The sequence below is a fragment of the Lissotriton helveticus genome, chromosome 1_1 (assembly GCF_964261635.1).
Source record: "Lissotriton helveticus chromosome 1_1, aLisHel1.1, whole genome shotgun sequence".
NCBI classification, from domain to species: domain Eukaryota; kingdom Metazoa; phylum Chordata; class Amphibia; order Caudata; family Salamandridae; genus Lissotriton; species Lissotriton helveticus.
The window spans coordinates 586,812,180-586,828,629 of NC_136057.1; positions in this window are offsets into that span (position 1 = coordinate 586,812,180).

Consider the following 16,450-nt stretch of genomic DNA (forward strand, 5'->3'; position numbering starts at 1 on the left):
CCAGTGGTCGTGCTTATGAAGTGAAAGATGGTTGTCCAGTTGAAAAAGAAAAACTTGTGACAACAGAGGCAGAAGAGGTGTTAGGTAATGAGGTTTTAGGAAGACGTGCTAAGAGTCCTGTGTACACCTGGAAGTGTAGTAGTATTTGCAGTGTGCGACAGGATTCCATCAATTTGCTTTGTGATTTTGTACGGTCATTTAACAAAAAAAGTTTGAAGCAGAAAATGATGTTGTTGCAAGAATTAGATCCTTGCAGAGTAAGAGAAGTGACAGGTTTGCATGGTCATTCACTGGCTTGTCTTTCCAGGAGAGTATGCCAGAGTGTTTTTCATCATTTCAGGATGCTAGCAGTGCATCATAACAAAGTGAGGAAATTAGTTAGAATGTTGTATTATGCTAAGAGTCCAGCAATTATGCTGAAACAATTATGCGCTGCTCTTTTGCATGGTTCTGAAATAGATGTGAAGAATATGTGTGAAGAAATTGAGTTTTGTTACTTTGGAAGTAAAGAGGAGAATGTTGAAATTGAGCAAGAAGTAGAGGGTCATGTGGAAGATAGTGTACAGGTTTCCAGTACAGATAATTTCCAGAGGGAAATTGCGACGTTTGAGGTGAAATCAAGTGAGAGGCCTAATTTCACTTGTGTGTGTTGTCGACGCACTTATTATAAGAATCAGACTAAGTTAGTGGATTTATATGCAAAAAGTGAAAGGGAAAATAATAGTGAATGGAAGGATTTTGCAACATACTTGATGGTAGAAAATTGTTTTGATTTGGGATTGGATCAACGTGTGTGTACTTATTGTTGTAACAAATTAAAACAAAACCAGATGCCTGCTAGAGCAGTTCATAATAATCTGGAATTGGTTGAGATTCCTTCTGAATTGAAGGACTTAAATACTTATGAATCTATTTTGATTCAAAGTATCCATCCCTTTCAGGCTATTGTAAGAATGGAGCCAAAGACAGGGAAATTGCCTCCATCAGATTTACAGAGAGGATTAAAGGGAAGAGTTGTTTATTTGCCTCTAGATTTCAAGAAAAACATTAACACAATTGGAGTAGAAAAAGTGGAAGAGGAACCTCTGGTTATCTTAGTTAATGGGGTTCCGACAAAGAATAAGAAAATATGGCAAGATTTAGTAGATGTTAGGAAAGTTAAAAAGGCAACATTGTATTTGAAAAAAAATAATAAATACTATAAGAATGTATATGTTGCAGAAGAGGAAGTAAGTGAGGAAGAGGATAGCGATTTGTGTGCTGGTCAAATTGAGAAAGTAGAACCCTCTACTAGTGAAGAAATATATGAACATTATAGTGTTCATCCTTTGCATTCCAAGGAAGTCATGGGGAATGCTATTGAGTTGTTTCAAATGAAACAAGCCAAAGGGAGTCCCATTAGTGTTTGGGAGGAAAGTTTGGAAGCTCGGTGTTTCCCACAGCTTTTTCCAACAGGTCAGGGAGGAAGATATGATGAGCGACCTCATCAAATTCCTGCTTCTGAATACCGGACTTTGCGATTGTATGCAGGAGATGCTAGGTTTCGACAATGCATTCCTTATTTGTTTCATCTCCTGTTTGAAAGCGATCTGTCTGGACTGTCATATGCAGTGAACCACATCTTGAAAAGTGGTATACACATGCAAAACATCTCGGCAAGTGACTTTATGGATAAAGTCAATGTCCAAGATAGTATTTTGGATTCTCACCTGATTAATCTCATGGCGTGTCAGCGTGGTACTAATGAGTACTGGTACCGTCGTCATGGTGATTTAAAATGTATGCTGAGGAACTTAGGTACTCCCACATGGTTCCTCACTCTGAGCTGTGCCGAGTATGGCTGGGAAGACTTACTTGAATTTCTACGAGAGGCAAATGCTAACGTAGATAACATCGAATTCAAGACACCCGGAGAACTGTGCTCTTTGGATCCAGTCAATGTATGTAGGTACTTCAATCATAGATTTGAAGCTATGATGTCTTTCATCATGAATAAGAAGAATCCACCTCTTGGAGAGGTGTTGGATTTCTTCTGGAGAAAGGAGTACCAAGCAAGAGGTGCTCCTCATATACATATGTTGCTGTGGATCAAGGATGCACCTAAATTTGGAACGGATCCAGAAGACTCAGTGATGAGTTTCATCCAACAGTATTCTACGTGTGCTGTTCCAAACGCAAAGGAGAAGAAAAGCCTAAGAGAAAAAGTTCTGCGTTTCCAAAGCCATCGATGTGGAAAGTACTGCCGTCGTAAATTCCGAAACAAAGACAAGTTCTACACCAAATGTCGTTTCGGCTTTCCACGACCGGTGATTTCTAAAGGAAGAGTAAACAGTTTGATGTCTTCGCTGCGACATAATGTGATGAAGAAATCACCTAAAAACACATACAATTTGAAGAGGAACGAAGAGTCCAAGTACATCAACGACTACAACCCGGTGATTTTGTCCATGTGGAATGCTAACATGGATATACAGTTTGTGGCTGATAACTGTATGGCTGTGGCTCGGTATGTGACGTCTTACATCACCAAAAAAGAGAAGACAGAATTGAAGGATATGTGGGAGGACATTTCCCATGAAAAGAGCCTCAGCAAGAAGTTGTACAGTTTCAGTCTGAAGATGTTGTCGCATCGAGAAATCGGAGCGTACGAATGTTCTGACCGGTTGTCTTCAGCAAGTCTCTATGCCAAGTCCAGGAGTATCGTTTGGGCGAGTCTTGGTCTTGCTGCAACGCGTAATCGAGTTCTCAAACCTGTGGGGGAAATTGAGTATTTGGCGGAAAAGGAGCCAAACAGTACCGACATTTTGAAGACAAACATGTTGGATACATATTATCCAAATCGAAGCAGTCACCTCGAGAATGTTTGTCTGTATGAGGTTCTGCAAAATTACATATTCAAGAGGAACATCAAAGAAGATACTGAGAAAGGAGTGTATGCTGTAATAGGAAGTGAGGGATGTCTGGTCAAGCAAAGAAAATGCCACTTGATAAACCATCGAAAATTGAGTGGCGAATCTCCTGAAAAAAAGGAGTTTTTCTATTTAGCACTTTTGCAACTTTTCAAGCCTTGGCGTGCAGAAGAGGAACTGCTTGGAGATTTCCTCTGTTACGAAGACTCTTTCAATGCCGCCAAGGAGACCATAGAATGTCCTGCTTTTCCCAAATATGTAGAAATGTTGAATGCGGAAATTGAGCAGGAAGCAACAATTGCAGCCGAGATTGCCAGAGACAGTTCTCAGGATAGTCAGAGTTCTGCTTCATTGAGTCAGGATCCACTAGGAGGACCTCTTATCGAAAATGAAGCTGCCACTGCTATGAATGAAGTGGAAAGAGCCATGGCACATGCTCAAGAGGATGCGGTTAACTTAGAAGAGTTGGAAAGGCAACTCAACGTTGAGCAGAGGAAAATATATGACGAAGTTACCATGCAAATTGATCATGGATTAAGTCATGATAAGAAAGAGTGCTCATGTACGTCGTTGAAGCCTGTCCGACTGTACGTGAGTGGAGAAGCGGGAACTGGAAAAAGTTTCCTTATTAAAGCAATTTCATGCTATTTGCAGGAAAAGACAGAGTCATCGCTGTCTTGTGTTGTCACTGCTCCAACTGGACTGGCAGCACATAATATTAAAGGGATTACTTTACATCGTTTACTGATGCTGCCAGTGGAGCATGACAACAAATTAGAATATCACAAGCTATCTGGAGATGCTTGTTTTGAAGTTTCAAGAATCTTGAGGAAAATGAAACTTCTTATCATTGACGAAGTAAGCATGGTTTCCAATGTCATGCTTGCCTTTGTGCATTTGAGGATGCAAGAAGTTCTCAAAATAGAGTATGATGTGTTATTTGGTGGCAAACACATCATTGTTTTCGGAGATCTTTTGCAGCTGACACCAGTGAAAGGGCAACCTGTGTTCAAAATGCTCACGCATGAAGATACCAGGAAGTGCCTAGGCAGCATTGGCAACGTCAATATATGGTTAAACTTCAATTATGCTGAACTGCATGAAAATATGCGTCAGGCGAAGGATGAAGTTTACAAGACTATTCTACAAGATGTTAGAATTGGAAAAGTGACCGAGCATGGGAAAGAAGCTTTACATGCACGATTACTGTCAAATTTATATCCAGAACAAGATGTTGTGCCTGAGAATATTTTTCAGAAAATTACTGAAAAGAAATCTGGAATATGTTTGATGCCAACTCTTGCAGAATGTGCCAAATTTAACAACAAAATGTTGCATTTAGAAAAGCAAGAGATTGTGAAACTGGAAGCTATTGATAGAGTAGAGCATATGGGATCAACAATTATTTTGTCTGAGAATCTGAAAACAAAATTGGATTCATTAGAGAAGAGTATATCTAAAACTGCAGGTTTTGAAAAGACTCTGAATGTGTGCTTGAACTGCCGTATAATTTTAAGAAGGAATTTACATGTTGAAAGAGGTCTGGTAAATGGATCAATGGGTAATGTTGTTGATTTTGTGAAATACAGAAATAGAGATGGAATTGAATTTTTAAAAATTAAATTTGATGGCATTGAGGAAGTACAGCTAATTGCTCGTTGTTCTGCTAGATTTTTGCTTGTAAAAGACTTATATGTTCGCCGTAAGCAGTTTCCTGTTTGCTTGGCATATGCGGTGACAATCCATAAATCGCAAGGTTTAAGTGTAGACAGTGCATTGGTGAATATTGGCAGTTCTGTGTTCAAGGAGGGTATGGCATATGTGGCATTGTCACGAGTTAGAACTTTATCGGGATTGTACTTGATTGAGTGTGATGTCACAAACATTTGTGCAGATCTAGATTGTGTTAAGGAATACAATAGGTTAAGAAGAGAGTATGCGCCACATTTGCCTCAGTTTCCTTTGTTTGAGAAACGTCTGGTAGGCCGGAAACGAAGAAATGAGAACAATACTGGGGAGGTTATAGCAAAAAGACAAAAAGTGAATGAACCTAAAATTACAAGCAGAAACAAAAAGGATTCTGTTGAAGATGTTGTTGGTTTTCAGTTTGAAAACAGTTCTGGTGTCAACTGCTATGCTAATGTAGTAATTAATGTTTTGTTTTCTCTAAAAAATGTAAAAGAAGAGATTGTGGTCAATTCTGATCAAAGATTTTGCGGTTTGTTAAATTCTGTGTTAGAGAAATGTACCACTGATAGAAGAAACATAGAAAGTGTGTCTGAAATTCGAAATCTGTTAGACAGATGTTCAGGCCAAACACAATTCTCTCAAAATATTCAGCAAGATTGTCAGGAGTTTTTAATGTATATGCTTGATGTATTACATGCTGAAGGTGTAGATGTAGATCAGCTGTTTGGGCTTTCTTATCAATGGCAGCATGACTGCGAGAACTGTATGATATCAAGTACTACTAGTGTAGACTCAGAAAGATTTATATATTTAACTTTGCCAGACAGTAAATCAGTCTCCTTTAATAAGCTAGTAAAAGCTGCTAATCACAACATGGAGTGTAGCCAATGTAAATCTGAAATGATGTCCACATTATTTATACGAACATATGGCCAGTATGTCATTTTAATGTTCCAACGATGTAGGCCTGATGGAACAAAATTGACAACTTTAATAAAAATTTTTGTAGCTTCGCAGTTGTCAATATCAGGAAGGACTTTTGTAACTACAGCAATTATATATCATGACGGCCCTTCAATATCATCAGGACATTACACAGCTTATTTAAAGTCTAGAAATGGCTGGTCATTCTGCAATGATTCTGTTTTAATTTTCAAAAAAAAATTGCCGCATGACCTTAAAAACTCTTACCTGGTGTTTTTAAAACCAAAATTTTAGGGAAATAATCTCGGGATGTGCTCTGTGGAATTTCAAGAAGTTCTAATGGCTCCTACACAATTTGGCCTTGAGGATAAGTGTAGTTCAGAGACACAACTTCTAATCATAGGACTGGACATCATGGACATATATGTGCACTTTGAATGAGTTCAGAAAAACTGTTTCTTTTTATAAGCTAATTGAAGCAGCCAATCAAAACATGGAGTAGAGGGAATGTAAGTCTGCAATGCTGTCTACTGTTTTACATTGCTTTGTGATTAAAAGTGATGTAGAGAATTAAATAATTGTTGTAGTCATAGAGGTAGTGTAAGTCTGCTTCATATTAAGCAGTATCAGTGTCATAGGAAATGTAGAACATGACTGAGCAAGAAGGGGAAGATATTACTATTCCAGGATTGTGAAAATGATCTTCAATATTTTAATTCTGAAAGTTGCGGGAATGCTAAATGATGGGATTGGCTAACAAGAAATCCAAGAGTTATACATGGCTCTGACAAGATTTGGCCTTGTGGAATCTTGTGGTAGAGAGCAAGAAGTCATTTATTGTATGTAACATGTTTTTAAAAACGATGGAGATTTTCTTTCAGAAAGTGGCGGGCTGAAAGTAATAACAGCACAAAAGAGTGTAAGCTATTCATAGGACATCCTTGGACGTCATGGAAAGTAAGTTAACTTTAAGGAGTTCTGATTTTTGATTTCTGATGTTGTATGGGTTTTTTAAACACAATCATTTTGATTGTGTTTTTTTTTCCCCTCTGTTACATGATGAATACCTTCAAGTCACTGTTTTTAGTGAATTTTGATACATTCTGAGAACAGCAAAAATAAACCATTTAACATGTATAATTAATTCTGTACTGTTTGCATTTATGATGTATATGTAGAACTGTGTAGGAGGCATGGAGAAGGTGAGGCTTCTGTAAGTGTCAAAGTTGTTGCATGCAGTGCTGCACTTCTGCGTATTCTTTCATATGCTAGACTACATCTGCACAATGAGATACCTAAGCAAAGGAAACATAAGTGATGTGATTGTGAAATGAGCAAAATAAATTGCATGTATTTCAATTACATCACCTGTGTTTCCTATCATTACGAATCACATTGTGCAGATCAAGTTTAGGTCTGTCCAGGGAAACATAGGAGGTTTGGACTTTGTTGAAGATTGCAGTGGACATGACTCACTTCATTGGTAGACCTTCACATGTATTATGTCCTCTATTCTCTTCAACAGCTCGAAATTTCATCTGCAACCCTGAGTAGGCCTCACCTGAAACAAAACTCTGGATAGTAGACATCTTATTGGCATCCTGAAGCAATTATTTTAAATTTTAGTGTCTTGCGACACTTTTCTGAGACAACAGCAATGCAAAAGATGCACCATGTTTTAAGATAGGCCTCACTTCATCTGCATCAAGATACTGTTAGTTTAAAATGTATGGGGCAGATTTATGTTAACTGGCGCATCCCCAGGGATGCGCCAGTTAATGTGCGCCACAGTGCGCCACAGGTCCGCCACCCATGGTGCGCTGCATTTACAATGCGGCGCACCATGGGGCAAAAACAGCACAGATGCGTGACGCATCTGTGCCGTTAAGGTGGCGCATTGCTGGAGATGCGTCGCAAGCGCGACGCAGCTCCAGCAAGGCTCGGGGGTGCCCCATCTTAACAATGCTGCGTCAAGACTTACGCCTGCTTCAAGCAGGCGCAGGCTTTTGATGCAGCATTGGCCTGAAAGTGACTGAGTGAAATCTTATAGATTTCACTCAGCCACTTTTGCGAGGCGCACCTGCCCCAGGAACGCCCACCCTGCGCCGGAACGCCCACAAGCGGCGCAGGGCTTTACAACGTGACGCATCTGCCTAGATGCGTCACGTTGTAAATCGTTCGTAGGGATGCGCCACGTTTACGCCGCCTTGCGTGACGCAACAGCGGCGTAAACGTGGCGCAAGGGCCTCATAAATCTGCCCCTATATCTTTAGGACTGTGTAGCTTCTGTAAGTGTCAAAGTTATTGAAAAACTGTTTGTCCTTCAATCTTTGCCCTTGTCTTTTGTAATTTTTTAATACATGTTTTTATATTTTTCAAATGTTTGTTCTCTCTTTCACAGATTGAAAGTATAAAAATAAAAAATGAGGAATTTAATGACAATTATAAGGTAAATATTTTGTACTCTTTTCGTTACATTTCTATCACATTGAACTACTATTAGTTCCACTGCTTCATTTCTTTAATCCTCAGTCTCCTGCCTTTGCTACTTCCCTCATTCCTTTCTCTATTACCTACTTACTCAACTCCTTCCACTCTTTTTCTCAGTCCCTCTCTTCTCATAGTTCCTCACTCTTGTTCACTCACTCCGTCTCTATTACTCTTAGTGTCTTTGACTGATCACTGTGTCACTATTTGTTCATAATGCTTTCTCTGTGTAGTTGAAGCACACTAAGGGGCATATTATGAATGCAGCCAATAAAATTATTGCTCTTTTTATTGGCAGAAAACTGGTGCAAAAGCGGCTTTAGCGGCAGTTTTCTGCCGCAAAAGCAGCTTTAGCGACACATTTCTGCCGATAAAAGCTGCAAAACTTTTATTGCCTATGTTGATAATATGCCCCTATGTTATTTACATTAGGGCTATATTGTCCAGTATAACAATCAAAATTGCTCTCCAAAGACACCAGGCAAAGCAGACGCTCCCTCAAACAGATCACCAAGCGCAATTTACCCTACTTACAATCTAGCCTGTTCTCTGTCGAGACTTTAGCAATCTTTAGAGCACAAGATAAGATCTTTTCACATGGAAGAGCCAGACGTATTGCAATTCTACTTAAGAAACAAGCATTGGCATAGACAATAGGTCTCGCCTTTGGGACCTTATACGTGTTTAGCCATGCAACAGTTGATGTTGCTGCACCAAGGATATTATGCTGCATAACTAAATACTTAGAAGGTCCCAAAGTCGATACCTATTGGCTATGCCAATGCTTGTTTTTCTTTCACTTCGTTATCTATTTTGTTTTTCACAATTATACCCTCTTCTGTCTGTTCTTTGGTAAATAGATCTATTAAACAGTATCTCTTCTTTACTCCCTATAGCTGTCTTTCTTGAAACATCACTCTCTGTTTACTTTCCTTATACTTACACTTTTTTTTAAAAAAAATTTTTTTTTTTGGTTAGCTCCCGGTCCGCGTACCGGGAAGCTAACCCGGGAGCGAACCAAAAGAAAGAGAGCTTGCCAGAGTGCTAAACATTGTAGCAATTTTTTTGGAAAGGGAAGGTAGTTCTGAAAAGAACTTATTTTTTTATATTTTTGTTGTTTTATATTTTTTTTGTATTTTTTGAACATTTTTTGTTTTTTTTGTATTTTTTGAACGATTTTATATTTTTGGTTTTTTTGGGGGGGGGGAACAACAAAAAACAGGCGTTGAAAAGGGCTCAACAGGAGCAAAAAAGAAATTACTGGGGGCGGTTAGGGCAATCATGGTGTTCATACGCCAGGTTCAGTGCATTGATGCTCATGTTGCCACAAGCTAATAATGCACGACAGCGCATACATAAATGTATCATATTGCCAAAATTTGGTTGGATATTTGGCACAGTTTCCCGTGCCTCCTCTGGTGATAAAGAAACCGATGTTGTTGGTCTCGCCACAGGAGTTGGTCGAGGATTGTCCATCATATCCCTTAATTCCGCCCGGCTGTAATTTAGGGGATGTTTCCTCATCATATGCCTATGCATGGTATGATTACCATAGCTGTATTTTTTGTCCGTCCCTCTGGACAATTGTTCCTTGCATATGAGGCATGTTGCGTACCTGGCATTGACCTTTTTTTGGCCACGAGGGATGGAAAAAAACTGCCAGATGAAACTGGGTTTCTTTCTTGAAACCCGGGGCAACTCTTCCAGGAATTGTGGTTGTTCTCCTTCCTCATCCATCTCTTCATCTTCCTCCTCAGTGTTGGTAACCACCCGGGGAGGTGGTCCTCTCTTCCCATGAGGAGGTGGAGGTGGTGGTGGGGGTGCACCAGCTGAAGCAATCAGTGAAGCCATTTTCATACAATCAAAATAGGTCTTCCAAGAAGCAAAATAGGTCTTCCTCTCACAATAATGAAAGTCAGAGTGAGGAAAGAAGGAGTGGTTTTCATCATTTGGAAAAAACAATACTTCTCAACCAATGAAAAGTGTTATTTTTAGGTCACCTGACCTAGCCTTCCATAATTATGAAACTAAAAGTGAAATGAACCAATGAAAAGCTTTATTAACAAGTCACATGACCTCTAACGCTCATGTTACGCGCTGCGGAACGCTCCCCGGTTAGCTTCCGGTTCGCTGCGCTTCGCGCCTCGGTCCGCGCCCCGGGACACTTCCGGGTGCGCTAACGCAATACGTCACAAGACGCATTTCGCGGCAACGCGATACGTCGCACTTTCGCGCCGCGGATCGCTTCCGGGGAGTTGCGTTTCGCGCCTCGGTCCGCGCCCCGGGGCACTTCCGGGTGCGCTAACGCAGTACGTCATAAGACGCATTACGCGGCAACGCGATACCGTCACTATGTTGATTTGTTACCGGTTCGCGGACCGGATCGCGGAATCGAATTGAGCTAACGGGAAGCTTCCCGGTTAGCGGACCGGGAGCGAAACAAAAACAATATTTAAAATTTTTTATTAATAAACATATAAAATATATTTTTGGATTTAAAGAAGAATACATTTTACAGCTGTAGATATTAGCTTTTAAAAAACCAATGAAATTCACTGAAAAAACCATAGGTTATAGACCATATATAGTTAGGAATTAGCATTTACAAAACCTTGAAAATTCACTGAAAAAACCATAGGTTATACACCATATATAGTTAGGAATTAGCATTTAAAAAACCTTATTTTACTCACACAAAACCATTGAAATTCCATATATAGTTAGTTGTACTAACTATATATCGCGCACCCGCAATCCACTGCTGATGATGTCACATATTACATCATTCATGACATGGTCAGTGACATCACTGATGACATCACTGATGACATCTCAAATGACATCACTGATGACATCACTGATGACATCTCAAATGACATCACTGATGACATCACTGATGACATCTCATTTGACATTACTGATGACATCACTGATGACATCATTCATGTGATAATACGATGAAGCTCTTCAGACTCTAATATAACCTTAGATACAGTAAGTGTAAACAGACACTCACAGACTGTCACTCATCCATAGAGTTACACACACACCTAGTCAGTCATGCAAAGAATCAATCACACATCCATTTTCTCAACTATACAGTTATACACACCTTACTTATTCAAACATATACTAACACATATTTACTCTCTTATACAATCCCTGATACAAGTTCACAATGATCCATACAGCCACTCACACATTCACTGGCTCTTATGCACAGTTATTTATATATGTCAACTCTCACATGTACTGTGTTTCACATATGTACTTACTTTTACATGTAGCACTGAGATATCCATTCACTCAGCAATACACTCATGCACACAGTCAACCGCCCATACAGCTGTTTCCACATGCACTTTTGAACCCATACATCTAGTGAATCAACTGCTCACACATCTATGCACAGAGTCATACACCTCCCAGCCACCCATACACACTCTCAGTCTCCCATACAAATACGTAGGCAACCAATCAATAACGCATATAGTTAATCATATAGCTAATGATCAACACATGCAGCAGTTTATAGAACAACAGACATAATGATGCACAAATTGAGACAGTTTAGTCACTAACCCATGCACTCAGTGAGACACATTTAACCACTCACTCATACAGTCAGTCATGCACCTACTAAATCCTTCATCCAGACATTTATACATCCACTCATTCTTAAATATGTAAGACATATTTTAACTTTACAGAATTATACAGTCACTGGATGACGTCATCAGTGATGTCATCAGTGATGTCATTTGAGATGTCATCAGTGATGTCATCAGTGATGTCATTTGAGATGTCATCAGTGATGTCATCAGTGATGTCACTGACCATGTCATGAATGATGTAATATGTGACATCATCAGCAGTGGATTGCGGGTGCGCGATATATAGTTAGTACAACTAACTATATATGGAATTTCAATGGTTTTGTGTGAGTAAAATAAGGTTTTTTAAATGCTAATTCCTAACTATATATGGTGTATAACCTATGGTTTTTTCAGTGAATATATATATATATATATATATATATATATTCACTGAAAAAACCATAGGTTATAGACCATATATAGTTAGGAATTAGCATTTACAAAACCTTGAAAATTCACTGAAAAAACCATAGGTTATAGACCATATATAGTTAGGAATTAGCATTTAAAAAACCTTATTTTACTCACACAAAACCATTGAAATTCCATATATAGTTAGTTGCACTAACTATATATCGCGCACCCGCAATCCACTGCTGATCATGTCACATATTACATCATTCATGACATGGTCAGTGACATCACTGATGACAACATCCAGTGATTATGTGTTTCTGTAAAGTTTAAATATGTTTTACATATTGAAGAATGAGTGGATGTATAAGTGACTGAATGAAGGTTTTAGTAGGTGCGTGATTGACTGTATGAGTGAGTGATTAAATGCGTCTTACTGAATGCACGGGTTAGTGACTAAACTGTCTAAAAGTGTGCATCAGTATGTCTGTTGTTGTGCAAGCTGCTGCACGTGTTGATCAGTAGCTATATAAGTAGCTATATGGGTTATTGATTGGTTGCACAAGTATTTGTATGGGAGACTGAGTGTGTGTATGGCTGGCTGGGAGGTGTGTGACTCTGTGCAGATCAATGTGTACTTGTATCAGTGATTCTATAAGAGAGTAACTATGTGTTAGTATATGTTTCAAAAATTTAAGGTGTTCTGTGTTTAACTGTATAGATGAGAAAATGGAAGTGTGATTGATTCTTTTCAGGACTGACTAGGTGTGTGAGTAACTCCATGGATGAGTGGCAGAGTGTGAGTGTCTGCATAGGTGTATGAGTGCATATGATAGTGTTGTAAAGATGAGTGATTGTATGTATGAATGATTGTATGAGTGAATGTGTGTGTAGACATAGGAATCAGTGAGTGCGTATGTAGTAACTAGTATTGGTGTGTCAATGGTTTCAAAAATGATACTCTCTATTTAACACTGGGTGTAACGGAGGTTATATTAGAGTGTGAGGAGATGCATTGTATTATCACATGAATGATATCATCAGTGATGTGATCATTGATGTCAAGTGAGATGTCATCAGTGATGTCATTTGAGATGTCATCAGTGATGTCATCAGTGATGTCACTGACCATGTCATGAATGATGTAATATGTGACATGATCAGCAGTGGATTGCGGGTGCGCGATATATAGTTAGTGCAACTAACTATATATGGAATTTCAATGGTTTTGTGTGAGTAAAATAAGGTTTTTTAAATGCTAATTCCTAACTATATATGGTCTATAACCTATGGTTTTTTCAGTGAATTTTCAAGGTTTTGTAAATGCTAATTCCTAACTATATATGGTCTATAACCTATGGTTTTTTCAGTGAATTTCATTGGTTTTTTAACAGCTAATATCTGTAGCTGTAAAATGTATTCTTCTTTAAATCCAAAAATATATTTTATATGTTTATTAATAACTTTTTTTTTTAATATTTTTTTTCTTCGTTCCCGCTTTGCGAATCGGGAAGCTTCCTGTTAGCTGACCTTGATGCCGCGAAATAGACCGCGAGCCGGTAAACGTTTCTTTACCGCAACTGCCGCGTTAGAAAACAACATCGTGACGCCTCCCGTCCGCATGACGTTTCGCGTTGTCGCGTGATACGTCATATGACGTGCTACGTTAGCGAACTCGTACGCTTACCGAGTCGCAAAGCACAGGTTTCTGGAAGCAAACCGGGAGGCCCTGCAAAGCGCGTAACATACACACAGCAGGTCATGTGACTTGGTAATAACACTTTTCATTGGTTCATTTCACTTTCGGTTTCCTAATGATGTAAGACTAGGTCATATGATCTAAAATGAACACTTTTCATTGGTTGAGAACTATTTTTTTTCCCAAATGGTGAAAATCACTCCTTCTTTCCTCACTCTGACTTTCATCATTGTGAGAGAAAGACCCTTTGTTACCAGTGAGCAATGGCTTCTTTACTAGCTTCAGCTGGTGCTTCCCCACCACTTCCACCACATCCAAGGAAGAGTGGACCACCTGCTAAAGTTATAATTCAGCAAGAAGAGGAAGAAGAGGAACAGGACGACCTAGATAATCTCCCTATTATGGCCAGAAGATCTGTTGTACCGGAAGTAACGGGACCAGAGGGCAGGGAGATGGTGCCAAATATACAAACGAGATTTCGTGAAGTAAAACAAGTCTGCGTACATTGCAGTGGATTCATTTGCTACGGAGAAAGTAGCATCACTCTGATCAACAGAGCTATTGACAATCATGCTCATGTTTGTCCGAAACTCCCCAAACAATAAATTCTTTTTTTTTGTTTTCTTGCTCCTGTTGAGCCCTTTACAACGAATCGTTTTCGTTGCCCCCTCCGAAAAAAAACCAAAAAAAATATAAAACTGTTCAGAAAAATTCAAAAAAAGTAAAAAAATGTTCAGAAAAATAATAAAAAAAATATAAAACAACAAAAACAATTTAAAAAAAAGTTCTTTTCAGAACTACCTCCCCGTTATTAAAAAATTGGTACAATATTTGCAACTGTGCCAACCTCTATTTCTCTTAGTTCGCTTCCCAGTTCGCTCCCCGGTACGCGAACCGGAAGCGAACCAAATTTTTTTTTTTTTTAAAAAGAACAGTAAGTATAAGGGAAGGAAACAGACACTTATGTTAAAAGAAAGACAGCTATAAGGGAGTAAACTAGAGATACTATTACCCGTAATCCACTGCTGATGATGTCACATATTACATCATTCATGACATGCTCAGTGACATCATCAGCAGAGGATTGCGGGTAACAGTATCCCTAGTTTATTCCCTATAGCTGTGTTTCTTTTAACATAACTGTCTGTTTCCTTCCCTTATACTTACTGTTCTTTTTAAAAAAAATTTTTTAGATCAGTCAGAAACAGTGAAAGTAATGAAATATAAAAGACTACGTAGAATATGAGCACTGTATGCAACAACTTTGACACTTACAGAAGCCTCACCTTCTCCATGCCTCCTACACAGTTCTACATGTACATCATAAATGCAAACAGAACAGAATTAATTATACATGTTAAATGGTTTATTTTTGCTGTTCTCAGAATGTATCAAATTTCACTAAAACAGTGACTTGAAGGTATTCATCATATAACAGCGGGAAAAAAAAAACACAATCAAAATGATTGTGTTTAAAAAACCCATACAACATTAGAAATCAGAATTCAGAACTCCTTAAAGTTAACTTACTTTCCATGACGGCCAAGGATGTCCTATGAACAGCTTACACTCTGTTGTGCTGTTATTACTTTCAACCCGCCACTTTCTGAAAGAAAACCTCCATCGTTTTCAAAAACATGTTACATACAATAAATGACTTCTTGCTCTCTACCACAAGATTCCACAAGGCCAAATCTTGTCAGAGCCATGTATAACTCTTGGATTTCTTGTTAGCCAATCCCGTCTTTTCGCATTTCCGCAACTTTCAGAATTAAAATGTTGAAGATCATTTACACAATCCTGGACTAGTAATATCTTCCCCTTCTTGCTCAATCATGTTCTACATTTCCTATCACACTGATACTGCTTACTATGAAGCAGACTTACACTACCTTTATGACTAGTACAATTATTTAATTCTCTACATCACTTTTAATCACAAAGCAATGTAAAACAGTAGACAGCATTGCAGACTTACATTCCCTCTACTCCATGTTTTGATTCGCTGCTTCAATTAGCTTATAAAAAGAAATAGTTTTTCTGAACTCATTCAAAGTGCACGTATTTCTCAATAACGTCCAGTGTCATGGTAAAAAGTTATGTCTCTGTACTACACTTATCTTCAAGGCCAAATAGTGTAGGAGCCATGAGAACTTCTTGAAATTCCTCAGAGCACATCCCGAGATTCTTTCCCTAAAATGTTGGTTTTAAAAACACCAGGTAAGAGTTTTTAAGGTCATATGGCAATTTTTTTTTGAAAATTAAAACAGAATCATTGCAGAATGACCAGCCATTTCTACACTTTAAATACGCTGTATAATGTCCTGATGTTATTGAAGAACCATCATGATATATAATTGCTACAGTTACAAAAGTCCTTCCTGATATTGACAACTGTGAAGCCACAACATTTTTAATTAAAGTTGTCAATTTTGTTCCATCAGGCCTACATCGTTGGAACATTAAAATGACATACTGGCCATATGTTCGTATAAATAATGTGGACATCATTTCAGATTTACATTGCCTACACTCCATATTGTGATCAGCTGCTTTTACTAGCTTATTAAAAGAGACTGATTTACTGTCTGGCAAAGTTAAATATATAAATCTTTCTGAGTCTACACTAGTACTACTTGATACCCTACAGTTCTCGCAGTCATGCTGCCATTGATAAGAAAGCCCAAACAGATGATCTACATCTACACCTTCAGCATACAATACATCAAGCA